The sequence below is a fragment of the Capricornis sumatraensis genome, chromosome 4, assembly GCF_032405125.1.
Source record: "Capricornis sumatraensis isolate serow.1 chromosome 4, serow.2, whole genome shotgun sequence".
In the NCBI taxonomy this organism is placed as follows: Eukaryota; Metazoa; Chordata; class Mammalia; order Artiodactyla; family Bovidae; genus Capricornis; species Capricornis sumatraensis.
In genome coordinates, this window is record NC_091072.1 from 27,687,436 (window position 1) to 27,711,281 (window position 23,846).

Genomic DNA, 23,846 nt, shown 5'->3' on the forward strand with positions numbered 1-23,846 from the left:
TGCCTTCGTCTTTCTCTATTTGATCACCCACTGAAAATTTTTTCTACAGCCTTCCTCGGGGGTTCGTACAATGCTAAGAAGACAATGAAATATTTATTAGAGGGACTTGTAGTGAAAGGTTTATCATGCTGGATCTCCATGTTTTTAACAGCCTGTAAGTGGGTATAAATCCTTATTATTCGAATGTAGAAACTGAGGCTCAAAGGTGATCTTGGCTGAAGTGTTGCTCTGCAAAGCAGCTATACTTGATATAATAAGGGCAAATCCTGGAACATCACTGCACCAGTTACAGCTTCTTACATACAAACAACAGTTGCAATTTTTAAAAATTCTGTTTACTTTTTTATTTTCAGTTTTTGGCTTTACTGGGTCTTTGTTGTTGAGTGCAGGGTTTCTCTAGTTGCAGCAGGTGGAGGCTATTCTTTGCTGTAGCTGCAGCGAGTGGGGGCTATTCTTTATTGTAGTTCTAGTCAGCGGGGGCTCCTCTAGTTGTGGTGCTCAGGCTTCTCATTGCATTGGCTTCTCTTGTTGTGGAGCGTGGGTTCTAGAGTGTGGACTCAGTAGTAGTGATGCACAGGCTTAGTTGCCCCTTGGCATGCGGAATCTTCCTGGACCAAAGCTTGAACCCCCATCGCCTGCATTGGTTGGTGGATTCTTAACCACTGGACCATCAGGGAAGTCCTTTTTTTTTTTTTTTTTTTTTTAATGTTTTGGCCACACTGCAGTGTGTGAAACTTCTCTCGCCAGGGATCGAACCCATGTCCCCTGCTGCAGTGGAAGCATGGAATCTTAACCACTGAACCCACCAGGGAAGTCTGCAACTTTATATTTCTTTGGACAGTTCTTTGATTGCCTTTCCATGAGATTTAAGTACCATGCCTATTTCTGTTCATTCTTTTGTGTTAAACAGTCCTTAGACCATGAATTCTCAAATACGTATTGTAAGTGAGGAAGAAAGCATTAAGTATTGCTGTATATTATGGCGCTGGGTGAGTGATGCCTAGAAGTTAAAAGTCCTGGAAGAGCGCTGCACTCGTGTCAGAACCAAAAGGCCAATAAACAGATTCAGGTGAACTGGTGGTTGAGTTTGTTACAGCAGCCACAGTGAGGTACCGCTGACTGAGTGGGTTACACCTCGGAAGTGCCTTTACGCGTAGTTCTGAAGGCTAGCAATGAAGGTGTTGGCAGGTTCGGTTCCTTCTGAAGACGGCTGCATGCCTCTCTCCTGGCTTCTCGTGGCTGGCTGGAAATCTTTGTTCCCTTACAGGTGTACCACTCCCTTTTCTGGCTCTGTCTTCACTTGATGTTCTCCCTGTGTCTGGTCTTTGGCCTTTAAAAAAAAAAATAAGGGCAATAGTCACATTGGATTAGGGGCTCACCCTACTGTATGGGCTCATTTTAACTTAATAGTGACCCTGTTTCCAAAGTACAGGGAGTTAATTTTTTCTTTGTTGGCGGTGGGGTGGTATAGCAGTTGAAGCTTGTGTGTGTGCTAAGTCACTTCACTTGTGTCCAGCTCTGTGTGACCCTGTGGACTCCAGGCTATCAAGCTTCTCTGTCCAAACAGGAATACTGGAGTGGGTTGCCGTGCCCTCCTCCAGGGGATCTTTCTGACCTGCATCTCTTAATGTCTACCTGCATTGGCAGGTGGGTTCTTTACCACTAGTGCCACCTGGGAAGCCCATGGTGGGGGATGACAATTCAACCCACAGCATAAGGGTTAATGAAAAAATAGTCTTTCATGTACAACAGGGAGTTTGTAAATTCTATGTATCCTATAAGCACCTGAGGTGTTTTTTTTTTTAATCCCAGTATTCATCACCTCTTACCTCCCCCCACTACACATACATAGTACATCAAGATCTCTGAGATTAGGGACTTCCCTGGCAGTCCCTGATGACTCAGACGATAAAGAATCCACCTGCAATGCAGGAGACCTGGGTTCTATCCCTGGGTCAGGAAGATCCCCTGGAGAAGGAAATGGCAACCCACTCCAGTATTCTTGCCTGGAGAATCCCATGGACAGAGGAGCCTAGCAGGCTATAGTCCATGGGACTGTGAAAGAGTCAGACATGACTGAGTGACTAATATATTTTCTGGCAGTCCAGTAGTTAAGACTTGGCCTTCTAATGTGGGAATGCAGGGGTTGCAGGTTCAATCCCTGGTCAGGGAGCTAAGATCACACATCCCTTGTGGCCAAAAAACCAAAACAAAAAAAAGATTTCTGGAATCGGAATCTAGGCATCACTTTGCCAAAGCTCTGTGGGTGATTTGCAACATGTAGCCAAGATTAAGAAGTAAGTTTAGTAAAGGCAAACAGAGAACAGCTGATTTGGTCAGTGACTACACTGCCTTTCGTGTGGCTTGTAATTTTAATCTCAGAGGTGCTGGATGTGTGGTGCTGGTGCTGGGGATGGGGGACAGTGCTGTTAGATCAGAGATCAAGGTGAGCCTGGATGCCTTCCTTAGTAACAAGCATGTGTAGTTTACATGACTGGGACTGCCAGTCAGCCTGCTCTCTTAGAAAGATTGTTGACTGGCTCAGGGGTAATTGGAAGGCACTCTACGAAACTATATGTCTTGGATAACTGGACTCAGTAAGACCTAGGAACTCTCAGGCCATTGGAAGAAGCTTCTAGTGGTTTAGAATAGGGGTTCCCAGTCCCCAGTAGCAGGGGAGGGATATATGCATAACTATTATCTGAATATATATATTTATGTCCATATTTTAAAGAGAATGAGGGAGACCAAGGCTTCCCACTGATTCTGCATTATGATGAGTTGTATAATTATTTCATTATATATCACAGTGTAATCATAATAGAAATAAAATGCACAATAAATGCAATGCGTTTGAATCATCCTGAAACCACCCCGCTTCCCCCACCTGGGCCTGTGGAAAAACTGTCTTCCATGAAACTGTCTCTGATGCCAAAAGGGCTAGGGACCACTGCTTTAGAACACCTCGGGTTATCCCCCCACACTGGGGACGTATCTCTACCCTTAGAACATTTTGAGTATGATAAATGTACATTGGGCAAAAAACTTAAGTAAAAAAATGCAGTTCCATTCTGTAGTTATAACTTGAAATGACTTCTCTGCCCCTATATGGAGCACTTAAGCTGTGAGACTGTTTATAGCTGAACTGCTAACACATTTCTGGGAAGAGCCCAGGAAGGCTCACAGCCCATACCAGTCTAGACCTCCTACCCTCCGCTGGGAGTCAGGGCAGTCTGCTTGAAATAATCTGGGGCTAAAAGAAGAAAAGGTAAGTGACCTCACTGCAGTAATTCTCTTAATCTTGGATAAAGAAAAGGAATTGGGATAGAGGAGAGAATGAATTCATGGAGAATGGGCAAGTGGTTTGAAACTTTGATTTCTTGGAGTCCCTGATTAGAATGTGATAAATGCCATCACTGGTACACTGAAGTTAAAAAGCACATGGATGGGGAATGACAAAAGTTGGAGAAGGTTGCTTGTTATCTGTCCTGACAAATGGGAAAGTATACAATGGAGTGGGACATTTGCCCTGAAGAGAACCAAATGTGAGATTAGAAACTCACCGCAAGTGAGAGGAATTATGTGCAATAGATAAATGTGGTACAGTAACAAAAAGATTGAATTTAAGTATTACATGTTAAAATTTAAGTTTATTTATCTACTGTCTGCAGGTAAGGTTCCAAATGCTTTATATGCATTACCTCATCTGAGTCTTCTAACTCTGAGATAGATGTTTTTGTTTTATTGAGTCAAAAATATGCTAAAAGCCTAGAGATAGTATTACAAACTCTTGAAAAACCAGGCTATTCATTTCTTTCCACCCAGATTGTATCTCCTTAAAGGTATTCAGTGAGATCTGAGATTAACTGGAGGGGAAGGTGTGGGAAATTGAGTAAAGATATGAAAGTGAAATCCATGTTTCTCGAAAGAAGCAGTTGAGGACTTCCCTGTTGTTCTGGGTCAGGGAACTAGATCCCGTATGTCGCCACTGAGGGGAAAAAAAGATCCCGCATGCCTCAAGACCCATAAGACCCAGCCCAACGAAATGAGTAAATAATTGTTTTTTAAAGAAGCAGTCGATGGAGATTTAATGTAAAATTGTTTTCCTGGAAAGTATTTATGTATTTGTATAACATTTTGAAACATTATGTAAGCTTTTTTACCCCCAAATGAGTACTTACGAGTTTTGTGTTCATCCTAATGAATATTCTAACCTGCTAAAGATTACCCTGTATTTGTGTTTGTTGTTTCAGATAGTAGTACTGTGGTGATTCCAGATGCTGGTGGGTTTTCTCTTTGAAAAAAGGGAGTGGTCTAAGCATTGTTGTTCAGTTGCTAAGCTGTGTCCATCTCTTTGCGACCCTGTGAACTGAAGCACAACAGGGTTCCTTGTCCTTCACTATCTCCCGGAGTTTGCTCAGACTTGTGTTCATTGAGTTGGTGATGCCATCCAACCATCTCATCCTCTGTCATCCCCTTCTCCTTCTGGCCGCAATCTTTCCCGGCACCAGGGTCTTTTCCAGTGAGTTGGCTCTTCACATCAGGGGGCCAAAGTATTGGCATCAGTCCTTTCAGTGAATTTGGTGGCAGTCTCCTTATCTCTGTGGTCTGTGACATTTCTGAAGCTAAAAGCTATTTCTGTCTTTGATGTTGAGATTCAGAACTTCAAATATGTGAATTTATTTCAGGGACTATAAATGTGAATTTCCTCTGAGAATATGCTTTCTTTATTTTCATTACGGAATTTCATGGCTTGTGTAGGTAGAGGCGAGGATACTAGTTTGCTGGACAATTTGGGGAACTAGAGGAGGTGTATGACATACTAGCCTCTTTTCAAACACTTATAAAAAGTACATGTGAATATCCAACAGATGTCTTGCCTTTCCTAGTCAGAGCCAGCTATATTCCCAAATGTGCCAACCTCATGTTTTATGTGAACTTCATAGGTTCACTTTGTCTCCATTTACTTTGAAAATCACTGGCCCCTTTAGTTTGCTCCCATTCTGTGTTCAGTCTGTCAGCAATACCTTCAATATATATTCCCGGTCAAACTCTTAACCAGGTTCCCTCTTGCCATACGAGTCTAAACTCTTCTTTCTTACCTAGACTAGCATGGCAGCCTTCTAAGTATGGCTTTCATTCTTGCCTTCCTCCATCTGTCTTTCACAAAGAAAGCCCTCTCCTGAATATTCTGTCTCGTCCTGTCTCATTTTCTTACCTCTTACTCTCCATTATTTCCTTTATAGCATCGATCATTACCTGAAGTAATATTATTTAATTTATCTTTCTTCCCTCCGTGGCATGTAAACTATATCGTGGCATGTAAACTATATCATGGCAAGGACTTTGTAAGAATGGTGAACAAGATAGCCAACAGATATTTAATAGGTGATTTCTGTATGCTAGGTATTTGACATGAGAAGACAACTCAGATCTCTGACATCATTAGTGAATGAAAACCCAACCCTTAGAGCTTTGGAATACAGTTTTATCTAAGGGACTCTTAAGAGTTGGCTTTCTGTTAGTTTGCTTATTGGGCTTCCCAGGTGGCTCTTGTGATAAAGAATACACCTGCCAATGCAGGAGACATGAGATGCAAGTTTGAACCCTGGGTTGGAAAGATCCCGTGGAGAAGGGCATGGCAACTCACTCTAGTATTCTTGCCTAGAGGATCCTGTGGACAAAGGAGCCTGCTGGGCTACAGTCCATAGGGTTGCAAAGAGTCAAACGTGACTGAAGCAACTTAGCACACACATAATTGCTTATTTTTATTTTTTGTAAAGATGGCAGCTCCTAATGAAATAAACTCCTCCAGTGTCATTTTGCCATCCAGTTTTACCAAGTATATCTCTCAATACATGATTTTAAAAATCTGAACTCGGTGTTTACTGTTTGTTGCTGTTGTTTGCACAGCATTTTATTCTTGCATGGACGGAATATAGTAATCCTGGCCCTAGGGGCAAAGGTCACATAAAGTTTCTGCTAACCAGAGGCTATAGCTACTAGATTAAAAAATAGACCGTTACAGGTTGAAATTGTGTATAAATTAGAAATTCTAAGAGCCATTTCCAAAATTCTCCATGGCTTGCCCATGAGTGTCAAAATCCAAATTCTGTTTTAGTTAATGGTTTCTCAGTTTTGAAGCACTTGCAGTTTTTCTCATTGGGTACATTTCTCTAAATGAGGGTTCTTTTGCAAGGATTAGAACTCTTCTGTCATTTTAAAAACTAGGTCCAAGAGAAGAAGCTACCTAATATCATTGAGTGTCAAAAAATATATATTGGCTGGTTGGGAACACAATGGGTTCCCCCCGCCCCGCCCCAGTGGGGGGTTAGTGGCTCTTCTTTTTGTTTAACAATGCAGCCATACTTTCATAGAGTATACTTAAAGAATGTATTTTTCCTTTAGAAAAGATGTCTTTATTTACCAATGTTTCTCTCCTTAAATACTGTGAATGGCCCACAGTAACCACTCATTGAATATTTGGTTAATCGATTTCTTGTCAAAAAATAAATGGCCTTTTTCTAAATGTTTTGGTTGATGGTGAGATTCCGTACTTGAAAGAGAAAATAAGTTAAATCCTGCATATTAAATAGTGAGACCCAGGCCCCTGCCCCACTTGGCTTCTAGAATGCTGGCAGTCAGGTTTATCTGTTGCCCCAGGGCAGAACACTGAACCAAGAGCAAGGTCCCCTAAAGGAGAAGACCTGGGATTTGGTGTCCCATGTAGTTTCCCAATCACTTTATAATGGATGACAAATGGTGATTTTAGAAATACCTGTAAAGCGAATGAGAGAGACCAACAGTAAGAAGTAGAATTTAAAGGAAAACTTCAGAACTCATTAATTATCCTAGGAGAGATGAAAAGATTCTAGAAATAGTGTGTTTCTATAAAAAAAAATTTTTTTTAAAGAGCCTAACCATATGAAAAACTACAGTAATGAAATTCAGATAAAGAGTTTGAAGGAAAAAACCTCCCACAGGAGAGAACAAGATGAAAAATAGCTGAAAAAGCAAAGGTAAATCAATCTATTTATATCTATCTAATCCAGGAACTTTGCTGCCTGACCAGTGGGAGTTCCAAAGAGAGAACAGAAAGTAAGGGAAGGACAGGAAAATTTCAAACAAATTTTAAATGCATGGGTTTTACATTAAAGGGGCCTCTTAGAAGCCAGGGTGGTGAGTGAAGACATACACACCAAGGCAAAACATCAGGGATAAAGAGAAGACCCTAACAACTTCCAAAAGGAGAGGAAATAGGGTGCAGGTGTAATTTTCAGAATGACTTTGTACTCATCAATGTTGATAGCAGAAAATAGAGGTCAAATGGCTATAAGTAGGGTCTCAAATAGGGAAGTTAGTGAAGACTCTTAACATGGTTTTAGGGCCCGAATCAGATAATTTTCAAGGTGTGTTTTGCAAGGTGGAGGACTGATGGAAGTTGGGCCACGGTTATAACATCAGAGCACGGGATGTTCCTCCCAGAAGGCAAGGTATCTAATGAGTCTTGGTGTGATGCTGCTGTTCCTGCTCATCAGGCTATGTTAGGTGATTCATAGGTTTGTCTTTCAGGAGTAAATTGCCTAAAACCAGTTGTTAAATTACCTTTGTTTGGTCTTAAGTATTAACAAAAGTGTAGGTCATTAGGTTGTTTTTAGTTCCCATTTTTCGTTTTTGGCTTCTGGGCCTGTGGGATCTTAGTTCCCTGACCAGAGTTTGAACCTGCATCCCCTGCCTTGGAAGCACAGCATCCTAACCACTGAGCTGCCAGCGAAGTCCATCAGTTCTCAATTCTTAGATAAAAAAATTTTTCCTAGTAGTTTCCAAGGGACTTCCCCTTACCTTAACCAGTACATTTCTGTACATTTCATATGCAGAGATAGAGCAACATGGTGTGAATATTTGTCTGTATCTGTGGGCAGGTGGCGAGATACAGGGTCATACAAAAATGGGATCATTTTAAAGATGCTACTTTTTTTCCCTTTGTATCATCTGAATAATTAGTTCAATTTTTCTGAGAGCCATTATTCAGCCTCCTGTTTTCTTACCACATTAAATCAGTGTGTGTGCATGCGTGCTGGGTCGTGTCTGACTCTTTTCAACCCTGTAGACTGTAGCCCATCAGGCTCCGCTGTCCATGAGACTCTTCAGGCAAGAATACTGGAGTAGGCTGCCATTTCCTCCTCCAGAGGATCTTCCCCACCCAGGTGCTAAACCCTCTTCTCCTGCAGCTCCTGCCTTGGCAGGTGGATTCTTTACCACTCTGCCACCTGGGGAGCCCTCATGTCAGTGTGCGTCTCCTTTCATCTAAATCTCTGGAGATTCTTTTGTGTTTGTTCCCCTGACTTATTGCTCTACTGGAGCCTGCAAGCCAATTATTACATTTTCAGGAATAGTGACAGTTGACATCATGTTCATACCTTGAGATCAGTCATACTGGATGTATTCACACCACAGAAGTCAGTGAGTGCTCCCCTTAGAGCTCCACACTCCCAGCTGGCTGCAAAACTCTGACTAGCACACCACTGCCCGTGTATCCCACTCTTAAAGTATTTCGTTTTATAAGTGATTTTTCAGGGAAGAAAAGAATTGTTGAACTTAGCTATTCATTTGCTATAAGGAATGCCATTTCTTATAAGCCGTCTAAGGTTATGAAACCAAAAAATGTTATGAAAAACATAGAGTTTTAAGTTTCTATGTATTTGGAAACTGTACTCAATTAGATTTTGATATTTTTTGACTCTTGTACTTTAACTCATCTGACTGCTACTTGTTCCTTTTTTTCTTTAGCTATATTTTTTTAACTTTTTATTTTATACTGGAGGATAGCTGATTAACAATGTTGTAATAGTTTCATGTGAACAACAAAGGGACCCAGCCACACATGCACATGTATCCATTCTTCATTTGTAGTCAGATCATTTAAATGAGAATTCAGATGACAGCATTCTTATCCTCTGAGCTCATTCTGTGTTGTACTTCCGCTTATGCTTTTCCCAAAATCACTTTTCTTCCTGTCCTCCAGTCTAGCTTTCAGAACATCTGACCAACACCTGAAAAAATGCCTGGTAGCTAGTAGGTGCTTAGTATCGGTGACTTGTTATGCAATTAGACAACTGCCAAATTATATATGGGGCAATTTCTTAGTTCCCTAGGACTACCTGCTGTGATAGATTATTACACACTGACCAACTTAACAGATTTATTCGCTCACAGTTCTGGAGACCAGAAGTCTGTGTTTTGGTGGGATGTGTTCCTTCTTAAGGCTGTAGGGAAAATCTGTCCCAGCCTTTTCCAGCCTCTGATAGATCCAGGCAGTGCTTTCTTTTCTTTTTTTTTTTTTTTAAGGTGGTCCTTTCATAGAGCTGCATTGCTCCACCCCTGCCCCATCTTCGAATGGCCTCCTTCCCCTCCTCCGTGTCTCAGATAAGGACACTTGCCATTGGATCTATTACCCATGGAGTTGCCTAGATCTGCAAGGACCAAATGGTCACAGTCACAGGTCCTGGGAATGAAAGCATGTATGTACCCTGTTTTTTTTTGGTTGCACTGGGTCTTTGTTGCTGTGAGTGGTTTTTCTCTAGTCATGTCAAGCGAGGGTACTCTGTGTTGCGGTGCACGGGCTTCTCACTTTGGTGGCTTCTCTTGTTTCCAACCTCGGGCTCTAAAGTGTGACGGTTTCAGTAGCTGCAGCTTGTGGACTCTAGAGCGCAGGCTCAGTAGTTGTGGCGCATGGGCTTAGTTGCTCCATGGCATGTAGGGTCTTCCTGGACTAGGGATTGAACCCATAACCCTGCACTGGCAAGTGGATTCTTATCCACTACACCACCAGGGAAGTCCTCTACATATCTTTCTGAGGGCCACCACTCAACCCAGTTATAGGTTCTAGTGCTAGAAAAATGAACAAAACACTGAGCTCACAAAAAGTTTACAGTCTAGACAAACATATAACCGGAGAGCTACAATCTTGTAGAGTCATACCAAGTATTAGCAGAACCCAGAAGAGGAGTACTTTTACTCATTATAGTATATACTGAGTGGGGCGAATTTTAAAAAAAATCTTGGAGGAGGCCAAGCAGCTTCTAAGCAGAAGTTTAAAAGATAAATGTGAATTATCTAGGACAGCAGCCCCCAACCCTTTTGGCACCAGGGATTGGTTTCATGGAAGACAGTTTTTCCTTGGATGAGGGATTGGGAAGGGGACATGCTTTCAGGATGATTCAAGTGCTTTACATTTATTGTGTACTTTATTACTGTTACATCTGCTCCATCTCAGATCCTCAGGCATTAGATCCCAGAGGTTGGGGACCCCTGATCTAGGACAGTGTGGATGACTTGGAGAAGGTCATCTTGGCAAAAAGAACAGCCTCATGAAATCAAAGAGAAGTAGGTGTTTTGAGTAGGAAAATTCCAAGGAGTTCAGTATTGCCGGAATGGAAGATTGCTTATAGGTAGTGGTGAGTAAAGGTAAGACAGGAAGTGATGAGGTGCTCTCTGATTTGACATGCTGTGAGATCATCTGGGGCCCTTGTTCTAGTGCAGACTCTGGTGAGGCAGACAGGAAATGTGCCTGCAATTCTGCATCTCTGAATGCAGATGCTGATGCCGTGTATCTCCAGACCTTACACAGATTTAGACCAGTAGATTGAAATCCTGCAGGTGTAGCAGGAAATTAATAAAGCAGGGCAGAGTTACCTGGAGTGATCCAGAGAGCCTTTCCACTCCAAGAAAATGTTTCTTGATGGAAACATCTGTTTCTGCCAGATCTTGCCATTATTTTCCAAGAGAAATAGGAATCAGTGTTTTTATCTGAAATTGATCTAACAGCTGAAAGAAGAAAAAGTTGATCAGCTAGTTCTAACTTTTGACCTGTGTCAGAACCTTCGAGATGCTTTCAAGACGAGTGTCCCCATGGCAAAGTGCAATGAAAGAATAGTAAAGAAATAACCTGGGATTTCCCGGATGGTCTAGTGGCTAAAACTCAGCCCTCTCAATGCAGGGGGCCTGGGTTCAATCCCTGGTCAGGGGACTAGATCCCACATGCCACAACTAAAGATCCCCAGTGCCGCAACTAAGACTTGGAGCAGCCAAATAAATACATATAAATGAATAAATAAAAGAAATAACCTTACTGGACTTCCCCACTGGCTCAGTGGTAAAGAATCCAGCTGCCAAGGCAGGAGGACGCAGGTTCAATTCCTGGTCAGGGAAGATCCCTTGGAGGAGGAAGTGGCAACCCACTCCAGTTTGCTTGCGTAGGAAATCCCATGGATAGAGGAGCCAGGTGGGCTACAGTCCGTGGGGTCTCAAAGAGTCAAACATGACTGAGTATAGAACACAACTTTACCGGAGACAGCTGGGATAAGGATGGCCTGAGACATGAGACCTTCTACTTACTCTTGAAACACCTGCGATTATCCCACCAAAAAGGCAGAAATGGCAAGTGTCATGAAGCAAATTCTAGTTGATGGAAATGATGGCTCATTCTGAGGAGATGGAATGACCTCATGGACATTATTTAGTATAAAAAAAAAACAAGAAAAACTTCCTGATTTTCTCTTGTGACTATAGAAAAATGAATCTGGAGTTTTAGTATGGCCAGTGTTTGGTAAAAGGTGGTTTTCTCAAGGTTTCCTCAAGGCATAATTTGATAGGGAAGCACCATGGAAGGGCTTGAATGTAAACCTTTGAAAATCAGGCTCTAATTTTTATTTGGCAAAATCAAGTAACTTTGTGTCATCCTTGAAGGGAAGTCATCATTGAAGAGGTGCAAGAATACACAGAACTATACAGAAAAGATCTTCATGACCCAGATAATCACGATGGTGTGATCACTCACCTAGAGCCAGACATCCTGGAATGTGAAGTCAAGTGGGCCTTAGGAAGCATCACTACGAACAAAGCTAGTGGAGGTGATGGAATTCCAGTTGAGCTATTTCAAATCCTGAAAGATGATGCTGTGAAAGGGCTGCACTCAATATGCCAGCAAATTTGGAAAACTCACCAGTGGCCACAGGACTGGAAAAGCTCAGTTTTCATTCCAATCCCAAAGAAAGGCAATGCCAAAGAATGTTCAAACTACTGCACAATTGCACTCATCTCACATGCTAGTAATGTTCAAAATCCTCCAAGCCAGGCTTCAATAATACGTGAACCGTGAACTTCCAGATGTTCAAGCAGATGTTCAAGAAAAGGCAGAGGAATCAGAGGTCAAATTGCCAACATCCACTGGATCATCGAAAAAGCAAGAGAGTTCCAGGAAAACATCTATTTCTGCTTTATTGACTATGCTAAAGCCTTTGACTGTGTGGATCACAATAAACTGTGGAAAATTCTGAAAGAGATGGGAATACCAGACCACCTGACCTGCCTCCTGAGAAATCTGTATGCAGGTCTAGAAGCAGCAGTTAGAACCAGACATGGAACAACAGACTGGTTCCAAATTGGGAAATGAGTATGTCACGGCTGTATATTGTCACCCTGGTTATTTAACTTATATGCAGAGTACATCATGAGAAACGCTGGACTGGAAGAAACACAAGCTGGAATCAAGATTGCTGGGAAAAATATCAATAACCTCAGATATGCAGATGACACCACCCTTATGGCAGAAAGTGAAGAGGAACTAAAAAGCCTCTTGATGAAAGTGAAAGAGGAGAGCAAAAAAGTTGGCTTAAAACTCAACGTTCAGAAAACTAAGATTATGGTATCTGGTCCCATCACTTCATGGCAAATAGATGGGGAAACATTGGAAACAGTGACAGACTTTATTTTTTTCAGTTCCTAAATCAGTGCAGATGGTGACTGCAGCCATGAAATTAAAAGACATTTGTTTAGTCCTTGTAAGGAAAGTTAAGACCAACCTAGACAGCATATTGAAAAGCAGAGACATTACTTTGCCAACAAAGCTCCATCTAGTCAAAGCTATGGTTTTTCCAATAGTCATGTATGGATGTGAGAGTTGTACTATAAAGAAAGCTGAGTGCCGAAGAATTGATGCTTTTGAACTGTGGTGTTGGAGAAGACTCTTGTGGACTGCAAGGAGATTGAGTCAGTCCATCCTAAAGGAAATCAGTTCTGAATATTCATTGGAAGGACTGATGCTGAAGTTGAAACTCCAATACTTTGGCCACCTGATGAGAAGAACTGATTCATTTGAAAAGACCCTGATGCTGGGAAAGATGGAGCACAGGAGGAGAAGGGGACGACAGAGGATGAGATGTTTGGATGGCATCACCGATTCAATGGACATGAGTTTGAGTAAACTCCAGGAGTTGGCGATGGACAGGGAGGCCTGGTATGCTGCAGTCCATGGGGTCTCAAAGAGTTGGACATGACTGAACGAATGAACTGAAGGGCCACATTGATGGTATTCTCAGGAAGTGAGGTTGCAGTGTAGTCTAGGTCCCCCTGTTGACTGAAAGAGCGGCTCTAACACCCCTTCCCCCCAAGGAAGAAGGCAATTCAATGGAGATGTTTGTATCTATCCTGTTTTCCCATAGAGGGTTGGGGACAGAATTGTATGGTTCAAGTAAGCCGGTTTGTTGATTTAACTAATATGCTATGATTCAACGAATATGCTATGAACTACATGTTTGTTGAACGTCCTAAGAGACTGACCGAATATTTTCCTTACACTTAAGAAAGGAACTAAATATATTATCTTCCTTCAAATTTTGTTATGAACAACTCCTTTTGACAGCTCATGGAAAACACTGGAAGTTTGTGTTGTTAAATGTCTGAGCTGTCATGAGCGACTGCCTCCAGCTCCATCACACAAATACAACTGTAATTAATTTGATATGGAGTATTTCTTGCAATTCTCTTCCACTATTAAGTTTTTAATTTGTGTAACCGGAATCATACTATGTACAATTATAAGATGCACTCTGTTTGCTTTGATGACTAAATTATAAGGCAACTTGTTTTTAAAATGTGTTTTTTGAATAGATAATACACTTTTCTACATCTACTCACCATCCAACCAAGTATTTCTCTCTGGAGAGTCTGTAAATATACAAACGTGTATAGTTCTTTTTAACAAACTAATTATAGTACTTTTCCACATTTTTTTCTTCACAAACATGAATTGTTTTATTTCTCTGTTTTCAAAATTTTACTGAAATACATGATGTTATAACAGATAGCCTTGTATAACATCATTTCATGTAATGCATGTTCAGTTATATTTTAGAGGGAAATTCCTAGTAGAATCAAAAAGCATATGCCTTATGATTTTTATATATGTCATTATTCTCCACAGAAATACCAACATACATTTTAACTTACAATTGTTTCTTTCCCTTTGACTCAGTATGATGCTTCTTATAAGCATTCTTAATGCATTTAATCATTTTTTAGAAATATGCATGTATAATGTATGTATATGTATGTAAGCACATATATATGTGTATATATATAAGCATAAGTTTGTATGTATATATATATATATTTTATAAGTTGATAACCTTATTATAATAGATTCTACAGCCTTGTGTCCTTTTAAACATGTCAATGGTAACTGAATTTTCAGATGTGCTTCACAAATGGAGTACTTTACTGCTGAGCTCAGAAACTGAAGGACCCTCAGAAGAGGCTGGGGCCCGGCTGGAGGCCCCAGATGGGTGTGTGTTGAGTGGATGCCATCACTAGCAGAGGATACCATCACAGTTGCCAAGTGTGGGTCTGTGGGTCTTGCTTCATGCACAAACACACATATAAATATATGACTGTGTGTGTGTATATATACACCTACACATATCTACATAGTGAGAGTGACTAAAGAATAATTAAACATCTGTGAACCCATCACCTAATTTGAAGAAAGAATATATGTGTTTGTGTGTGTATATGTATATTACTAGTGTCTTAGATGCTTTCTCTGGACTCTTCCCTGATAGTTTCTCTCTTCCTCCTTTCTCAAAATAATTAATATTTTAAATTTTGCATATGTATCTTTTACATGTTTTTGTTGTCTTGTTTCTTTGTTTTCATTTTTGGCCATGCCCCCGTGGCATGTGGAATTCTTGTTCCTTGACCAGGGATCAAACCTATGCCCCTCTGCATTGGAAGGGAAGAGTCTTAACCACAGGACCACCTGTTGTCTGTTTTTTTTTTTTTTTAATTTATAAAAGTTGTCTGTGTATTAAGGAAGTTACTCTTTTCTAATATTTGTTGTAGACTTCTCCCTATTCTGTTTGTTTTATGTTGCTTTGTATACTTTTTGCAGTTTCTCAATTTTGTGGTATGTTTAGAAAAACCCTCCCCAATGTGACATTATTTTTTTAATCCCCCTTTTATGATTAGTTTTCTTTTACTCTTGTTGGCTGGTATCTTTGCATATGCTCCCTTCTGAATTTTAGAATCGGTATTCAGTCCTTCCTTAGAATATTACTCCCATCATAGATGTTTCTTGATATTATTTCCGGCCATCTGTGAAATCTTACATTTACCCTTTTTCAGAATCTTCATCAGTAGAGGCCGTTTGTTGAATAATTAACAATCTAACCTTCGAATTTTCAGTTTACCTGATGCTGTGGCTGTGGATTTTGCAGAAAACAGTTCCTAATGCAGAATGTAAAGAATATCTAGCCTGGAAGAATCTTACTGGGTTTGAATGTGCTGTTTTCATTCTTAAGGAGTGTTAATAATGATTAATATAGAAAATTTGGGTTGACTACATCAATTTGTACCACCTGGAGGTAAACCAGTGTTGTGAATGTTTTAATGTATTTCCTTTCAATTTATTCCCTTATGAATGTATACATATTTTTAATCTTAAATTAGGAAGAAAAAATAAATTAGGATAAAGATATTTAGTATTCTATGTCCTGCTGATTTCATATTATAACGTCTAAATATCTTCCTGTGTCAATACAAGTCTAAATCATTTTAATGACTGTATAGCTCCAATCTGTCAGCTTACCATAAATGAATTACCCCATGTTTTGGTTGGATTCAGTTAAATTACTTACAATTTTGTTTATCTGTACATATGACAGGCAGTACGGCCTGGTTTCAGTCACACATAGTTCTGTGTTTGGGATGGAAGTTCCTGCAAAGTGCTTTTCAAGTGGAAGTGATAAGGAAGTAGAGATTGGAAACTTCTGGTATACCTGTAGAACCGAGTCAGACCGTATAAAAATAATGTAGCATTTATGGTCAGTGGTGAGAAAAGATCTTACATTTAAAAAAGTGTTTCTGTGCAGTTTCCTGATTCATGTTAAAAGAACAAATCATGCTTGGAAAAGTCCATGATGCAAAATGGTTTGTTTGGGTTTGATGAGGAGGAGCCAGTGGCAGCATATGGGTTCAGAGCCTACACAGGCCCTCATTCAGCGATGTGTAAAGTTAGACCCATCCATCAAGAGACAGAGCTTAGAGCTGTGCTTCTTGAACTGCACTGTTCAACACTAGCCACTAGCCACATGTGGCTTTTTAAATTTAGATTAATTAAAATGAAAGTGAAATAAAAAATTCAGTTCTTCAGCCAAACTGGCCACATTTCAGGTACCCAATTCTTGTGACCAGTGGTCCCCACATTGGACAGCGGTGTAGCTACAGAATAGTTCTATCATTGCAGAAAGCACTGTTCTAAAAAATTAAATAGAGCATTTTACAAAATACACAAGGGTCAGAGAATGGGTAGGAAGGATCCTATCAGAAGGGTTAAAAAAAAAAACATTTTTATTGCTTTTGGCTACAGAGTGCGGCCATCTTACTTCCTCGAGCAGGGATTGAACTTGTGCTGTTTGCAGTGGGAGCACAGATTTTTAACCACTGGACTGCCAGGGAATCCTAGACAGCTATCTTTGTAGTCCATTCAAAGATAGCATTAATAAGAAGGAAAAAAAGATTGATGTGAGGTGATGTTCAGTTGTTATGGGGTATTAAACATGGTGCTCTGTTTTTTAACTCGGTGAACTGGGAGATAGAAATGTCATGGAGAGAAATACAGGACACATAAGGGACAGCAGATGGAGGAGGCAAGATGCTCTGGGATTATGCCCCCTGGATACTGGGGACTGTCCAGATAAGGCAGATCAAAGCAGAGGAGCATAGAATGAGCTTTAGAAACATGAGTAGATCTTTGAGACAATTAGTTTGTCTTTTGTGTCTGTTTTTATTTATTTGGTTATTTACTTGAGGGACTTGTTTGTTTTTCATTTTGACTTTTATTTCTGACTAAATATGCTTAAGCCTATTAGGAAGCTATTTTTTAAAAAATTAGTTAAAACCTATTTTGAGTAACCCATACTTAAGTGTACAGCTCCATTAACTTTTACACATTTATGTACCAGTGACTCTACCACTTAAGGTTTGGATTCCGGTTTCTGACATTCTCCAAGGTCATCTAGTGCAGCTTCTTAGGCAGTACCGTACCTCCCCCACAGTAACCACCGTGCTGACTTCTACTGGACGTTAGTTTCGCCTCTTCCTGAATCTCATGTGAATGCAGTGATAAAATACTGGTCTTGAGATATTCCATGCTATTTCTCGTATTGGTAGTTGTTTTATTATTGTTGGCATGCTGTATAGTACCCCATGGTAAAAACAAATGATAGTTTTTTTCTATTCGCCCATTCGCAGATATTTAGATTATTTCCAGTTTTTAGCTGTTGTGGAAAAAATGGCTATAAGTGTTCTTGTTTACATTTTTTTCATAGACACAGGCATTGATGCCCCTTGGGTAGATGTTTAGAAGTGCAGTTGCTGGGCCATAGAGCTCTGCTGCTGCTGCTAAGTCACTTTAGTTGTGTTCGACTCTGTGCGACCCGATAGACAGCAGCCCACCAGGCCCCTGGGATTCTCCAGGCAAGAGCACTGGAGTGGGTTGCCATTTCCTTCTCCAATGCATGAAAGTGAAAAGTGAAAGTGAAGTCGCTCAGTTGTGTCTGACTCTTAGCAACCCCATGGACTGCAGCCCACCAGGCTCCTCCGTCCATGGGATTTTCCAGGCAGGAGTACTGGAATGGGTTGCCATTGCCTTCTCTGATAGAGTTCTGAGACGTGCAAATAAAATAACGCATCCAAAATTTTATGTCCATCTTCCATCTTTGAGTTTTATTGTTTGTTGCATGACTATGTATATACATAGGCATGAATACAAAAATCCCTAGCATTTTGTAAATGTAACATTGGCAACAACTAAGTAAAATAGTGAAAGGGCAAAAAAAATTTTTTCATTTGTTGAGAGAAAAAAGCCCTCAAAGTTATATGATAACTAGACATTAACAAAAAATGTGAAAGACTTGTGGGAACATTAATAATAAAGTCTACTTAATGACCTTAAAAATGGGAAGACATACTGTGCTTCTTGATGGGACACTTTGTGTCATACAAATGCCAATTCTCACCTAATTTCTAAAGTGATTCAAAATATAATCCCTTTAGGATTTTCTTGGAACATACCAAATGGTTCTAAAGTGTATATGCAATAATAAATGTGTGAAAAAGAGGCAATAAAAAGTATCCAAAAGAAAAACAGTGAGATGGAGATTCCCAACCAGGTATAGACAATAAATTATTCAATAAACAGTTTGGGACAGTTGGCTCTCCCTTTAAGAATAAAGTATATACCCTTGCCTCAAACTCAGTAATACATTCCAGATGGATTAAGGGTAAATGGAAACAAATTAATCCAACACTGTGAAAGAGACTACAGAAAAAAGTAGCCTTATAGTTTTGAACTAGGAAAGGCTTTTCTAAGCAAGACATAAATCCTAGATACCATAAAATAAAGGTTGAACTATTTAAAATGACATAAAGATAAATGGCAAACTAGGGAAACTGTTCTGTAACATATATGACAAAGTATTAATAGTCCTAAGAGCTCCAACAAATGAATAAAGAAAAGACAGAGTCCAATAGAAAAATAAGAACACAAAAAAGTATTTCACAATGGCAGACATCAAGTAGACAGTAAATATGCTTTTTCCTTCACTAATAATGCATGAAATACAAATTCAGGCATTAAGAGAAGGATTTTTTTCTTTCACATGTGCAAATATATATAGCATCTTTGAGCCAAGGTTATGGGGAAACAGATACTCTCATAATTGCTTGGAGATGGTGTATGTGAGTACAACTTTATAGAGCACCCTGGAAAAATCTATTTAAATACTTTGGTTTTGATCCAGCAAGTTCACTTCTAGGACTTAACCCATGGAAATTGTTGAACGGGTGTACAAATATGGATGACAAGGCATTCCTTTTAACATTGTTGAAAGAATGGAAAACTGTCAGTAGGGGAATTCATAAATAAATTATGAAATGTTATGTGATTGTTAAATAGGGGATGGTTTGATGGATAGATTTGGGGGGGGGCGCACACTGTTTGCCTTGTAAGACGTTTGTTCCCCAACCAGGGATCAGACCCATGCTCCTGCAATAAAAGTGCAGAGTCTTAACCGTTGGACCACTAGGGAAGTTTCTAGGATGGGTGGATGGATGGATGGAAGTATGGAAAAGATTACTGAAATATATATTTGAGCAAAGCAGCTCAAGTATTTCATCAAATATATATTTGATGAAAGCAGCTCCATAAAAACTTGCTTGTATTGAAAACTCTGGGCTAAACAATTTACATGGATCTTCTTATTTAATCTTTAGAACACTGATATCAAAACATTTATTACAAATATATCTTCCTAATAAGAACTTGCCTTAAATGTACAGTACAGTAATAACCAAGCTTTGTGAAACAAGTCTATTTTGAGATAGCATTTTTTACCCGTGAGGTTGCCAAAAATCCAAAGTTTTGACAGCCTACTGTGTTAGGGCTGTGGAAATAGGCACTCTCTTATTGTAAGACTATGAAGTTCCTATACCAACCACATGGGCCTTCTTTCATGTCTTTCCTCAGGAACTTCCACTTGAAACTTCCTTTGTGCAGAGCCCAGCAGCTACTATTTATTCGTCAGAGCAAAGTTTAACCTTACCTCCTGAAGGAAGTCTTCTCCGACATTATCTCCCACCCCTAAGACTCCTGCCTTAAGCACTCATATTACACTTTCATAGCACCTCTCTTGTTCCTGTTGTTCAGTCACTAAGTCATGTAAGGCTCTTTGCAACCCCATGGGCTGCAGTGCACCAGGCTTTCCTGTCCTTCACTATCTCCTGGAGTTTGCTCAAATTCATGACCATTGAGTCAGTGATGCCATCCAACCATCTCAACCTCTATCGTCCCTTCTCCTGCCTTCAGTCTTTCCCAGCATCAGAGTCTTTTTCCAGTGAGTCAGCTTTTCACATCAGGTGGGCAAAGTATTGGAGCTTCAGCTTCAGCATCAGTCCTTCCAATGAATATTCAGGACTGATTTCCTTTAGGATGGACTGGTTGGATCTCCTTGCAGTCCAAAGGACTCTCAGAGTCTCCTCCAGTACCACAATTTTAAAACATTAATTCTTCAGCACTCAGCCTTCTTAATGGTCCAACTCTCACATCTGTACATGACTACTGGAAAAACCATAGCTTTAACTATAGGGATCTTTACCTGCAAAATTATGTCTCTGCTTTTTAACACCTCTCTTAAATGGTATTTATTCATCTATTATTTATTTTTCCCAATCAAATTGAAAATTTATGAGGTCAGTAACCTTAACTATCATTTCTTCTAATACTTGGCACCTAGTAGATACAGAAAAGGAAAGGAAAGTTAGTTGCACAGACGTGTCTGACTCTTTGTGATCCCATGAACTGTAGCCCACCGGGTCCTCTATCCATGGAATTCTCCAGGGGAGAGTACTGGAGTGGGTAGCCATTCCCTTCTCCAGGGGATCTTCCTGACCCAGGGATCGAATCCTGTTCTCCTGCATTGCAGGCAGATTTTTACCAACTGAGCTACTAGGGAGGTCCCAATTATATTGCAGTTAAAAACTATACTTTTAGTTGTGGATGCCATTTAATTAAAATCTCTCAGCCTAAATTTCTTCGAGAAAATACACATCTCTTTGGGATATTTCACTTATTAGATGGCTACCATAAAGTATTATGTAACATAGTGTGTGATACAGAGAAAACCCTCAAAAAAGGGGAAGCTATTCTAATATTTAATTACAGTTATCATTACCAATGCAGTGTGTACCTCGTTGGCTCATGACAGAGCAACAGTTACGAAAGGAAAGTCATCCTTATCTTCTTCACTGTTATCGCAATAGCTGTGCTCTGCCTAAACCCTTATTTCCTTAATATTTTTCTTTACAATGACTGACTTCTTAAATGTCTACCATAATCTCATGCTAAATTAATATCCACAAAATTATTAGTTTTTGTAACATTTTCTGCAATAAATCATTATCTAATAAAAAATGTTGCTGGTAATCACAGATAATCGTCATGAGAAGGTGCTGCTTGACTCAATCTTTGGAAAATGCTGAGATAATCACTTGATGTTTATCATTTCTCTTCTTTGCATGTCTCAATTGCACCTATTAAAATTATTTATCTCTGTGTTTATCTTCATCATTAACTGGGATCTCTAAGGGCAAGGATTGTGACTGTAAATTCTATTGCCAGTGATTACCAAGATACATTCTCAGAACAGCAGCTCAATAAATGTTTGCTAAATGAATTAAACAGCTTTTGAGTACCTACACTGATTAAGGAATGTGCTCAGCATGTTGGCAGAATTCAAAGAATAATCAGACACAGATTCCCAATTAAAAAGATAACAAACTAAAGGGGAAATAACTTTTTTTTAATAAAAATGCATATGTTATATACATTTTATATGTATATTATGCACATACAGTTAATTTTCATGAATGTTAATAATAGTAACGATAAATTACTTTCAACTCAAAATTACACTCAAGCTGCATCGTAAAAGTTAAAGATGTGAATTATTAATATGTGTGTATCAATGCCAATTTAAGATTTTAAGGAAATACTAGAAAAAGTCATGTCAGAAAGAGAGAATTGCAAGTGCAAAGCCACTGAGATGGGAAAGTGAGGAAGATGACTGAAATTACAGTGGAGAATAGTATAAATGAGTTGATAAAGTTGATAATATGTAGAGTTCTTGACAGTTCATAGAAATGAAAACACAAATGTCTTTAAAATGTGAGAATGATTAACAAATTTTTATTTCATTTATATTTAAAAAAGAATATAAAGGTGACAATGTGATATCATTTTTTGTGTTGGCTAGCATGAAGGAGAATGGTGCCCTTATCCACTGTTAATGGAAGTATAAACTGGTATAATGTCTTCAGAAGGAAATGTACCAATATCATTAAAATTTTAAATACATTTGCTCTTTGATCCAGCAGTCTCACTCCTAAGATTTTATTCTCCATATGAGCAATTGCACATATGAGCAATGCTACCTATACAAGAACATTTATTGCAGCGGTGTTTAAAATCACAAAATCCTGGTACCCTAAATACACTATCAATGGAGGTCATAATTATTCAAGAAACACCTCTGCCATGTTTATAAAGAAGAGAGTTTTCCAAAAATTAATGTGAAATGACCCCCAAAATATCATAGATGCCAAAGATACAGAAATGTGTATAAGTTGTTCCCACTTGAAGGGAGAAAAAATGATAATTTGGTGCACACACATCTGCCTATCCCATAAATGCACATATGCTTAGGTGGGCTTATAATAATGCTAGAAAAATACAAAAGAAATTGCTCAAGTAGTAATTGCCTCTCTGGATAGAAACCAGGTATCTGGAGAGATAGGAGAGAACATTCCTTTCTCTTTATACTAACTGTTGAATTTTATAATCCTTGAGCCAGATGGGATTTTTCAGGCAATAGTATCAGAGTGAGTTGCCATTTCCTTCTCCAGGGGATCTTCCGGACTCCGGGATCTCCTGGGTGTCCTGCATTGGCAGGCAGATCCTTTAATACTGAGCCACTTGGGAAGCTCAGAAAATACTTGGTACTTACTAAGCTCCAGGTACTTTCATAATTGCTGGAGATAAAGCAGCTACTCTCATGGAATTTACATTGCATATGTACATGTTATAAACATTTTGAAATCTCATAGGACAAATATGATTAATGTAATATAGCTAAAATATGAATTTTTAAAAATTTCATCCCAGTGTAAAATTTTTTTCAATTTCATCCTTGTACATAAATACTAAAATAATTTTTTTGGCCCTTGCTAATCTAATACTAGTTTTTAGAATAAAACAAAGTCATTAAAATATTATTTTTACATTAAGTACAAGTAAAACTATATATTTAAAGTTCAGTTCAGTCTCTCAGTCATGTCCAACTCTTTGCGACCCCATGAATTGCAGCATGACAGGCCTCCCTGTCCATCACCAACTCCCAGAGTTCACTCAGACTCACACCCATTGAGTCAGTGATGCCATCCAGCCATCTCATCCTTGGTCGTCTCCTTCTCCTCCTGCCCCCAGTCCCTCCCAGCATCAGTCTTTTCCAATGAGTCAACTTTTCGCATGAGGTGGCCAAAGTACTGGAGTTTCAGCTTCAGCATCATTTCCTCCAAAGAAATCCCAAAGCTGATCTCCTTCAGAATGGACTGGTTGGATCTCCTTGCAGTCCAAAGGACTCTCAAGAGTCTTCTCCAACACCACAGTACTTTTACATTTAACAGAAAGCGAAATCTTAAAAAGCTGGGGATCAGATAAATGGTGCTAGAACTTGGATACTAGATTTACAAGTTTAAGAATGAAAAACTCAAATTTGGTGGATTAAGTCAAAGATTATTACAGTAGTTTTTTTCAAACAAGGTTTATGAACCTGAATGAACAAAAGGGACAGCATAGGTGAGTCAAGAGCAGCGAAGGGGGGGAGCCCAAACAGAATGGTTCAAACTTCAGGTTTGGAGGTTTGAAGGACAAGGTCTCCATGGTGATCCTGAAG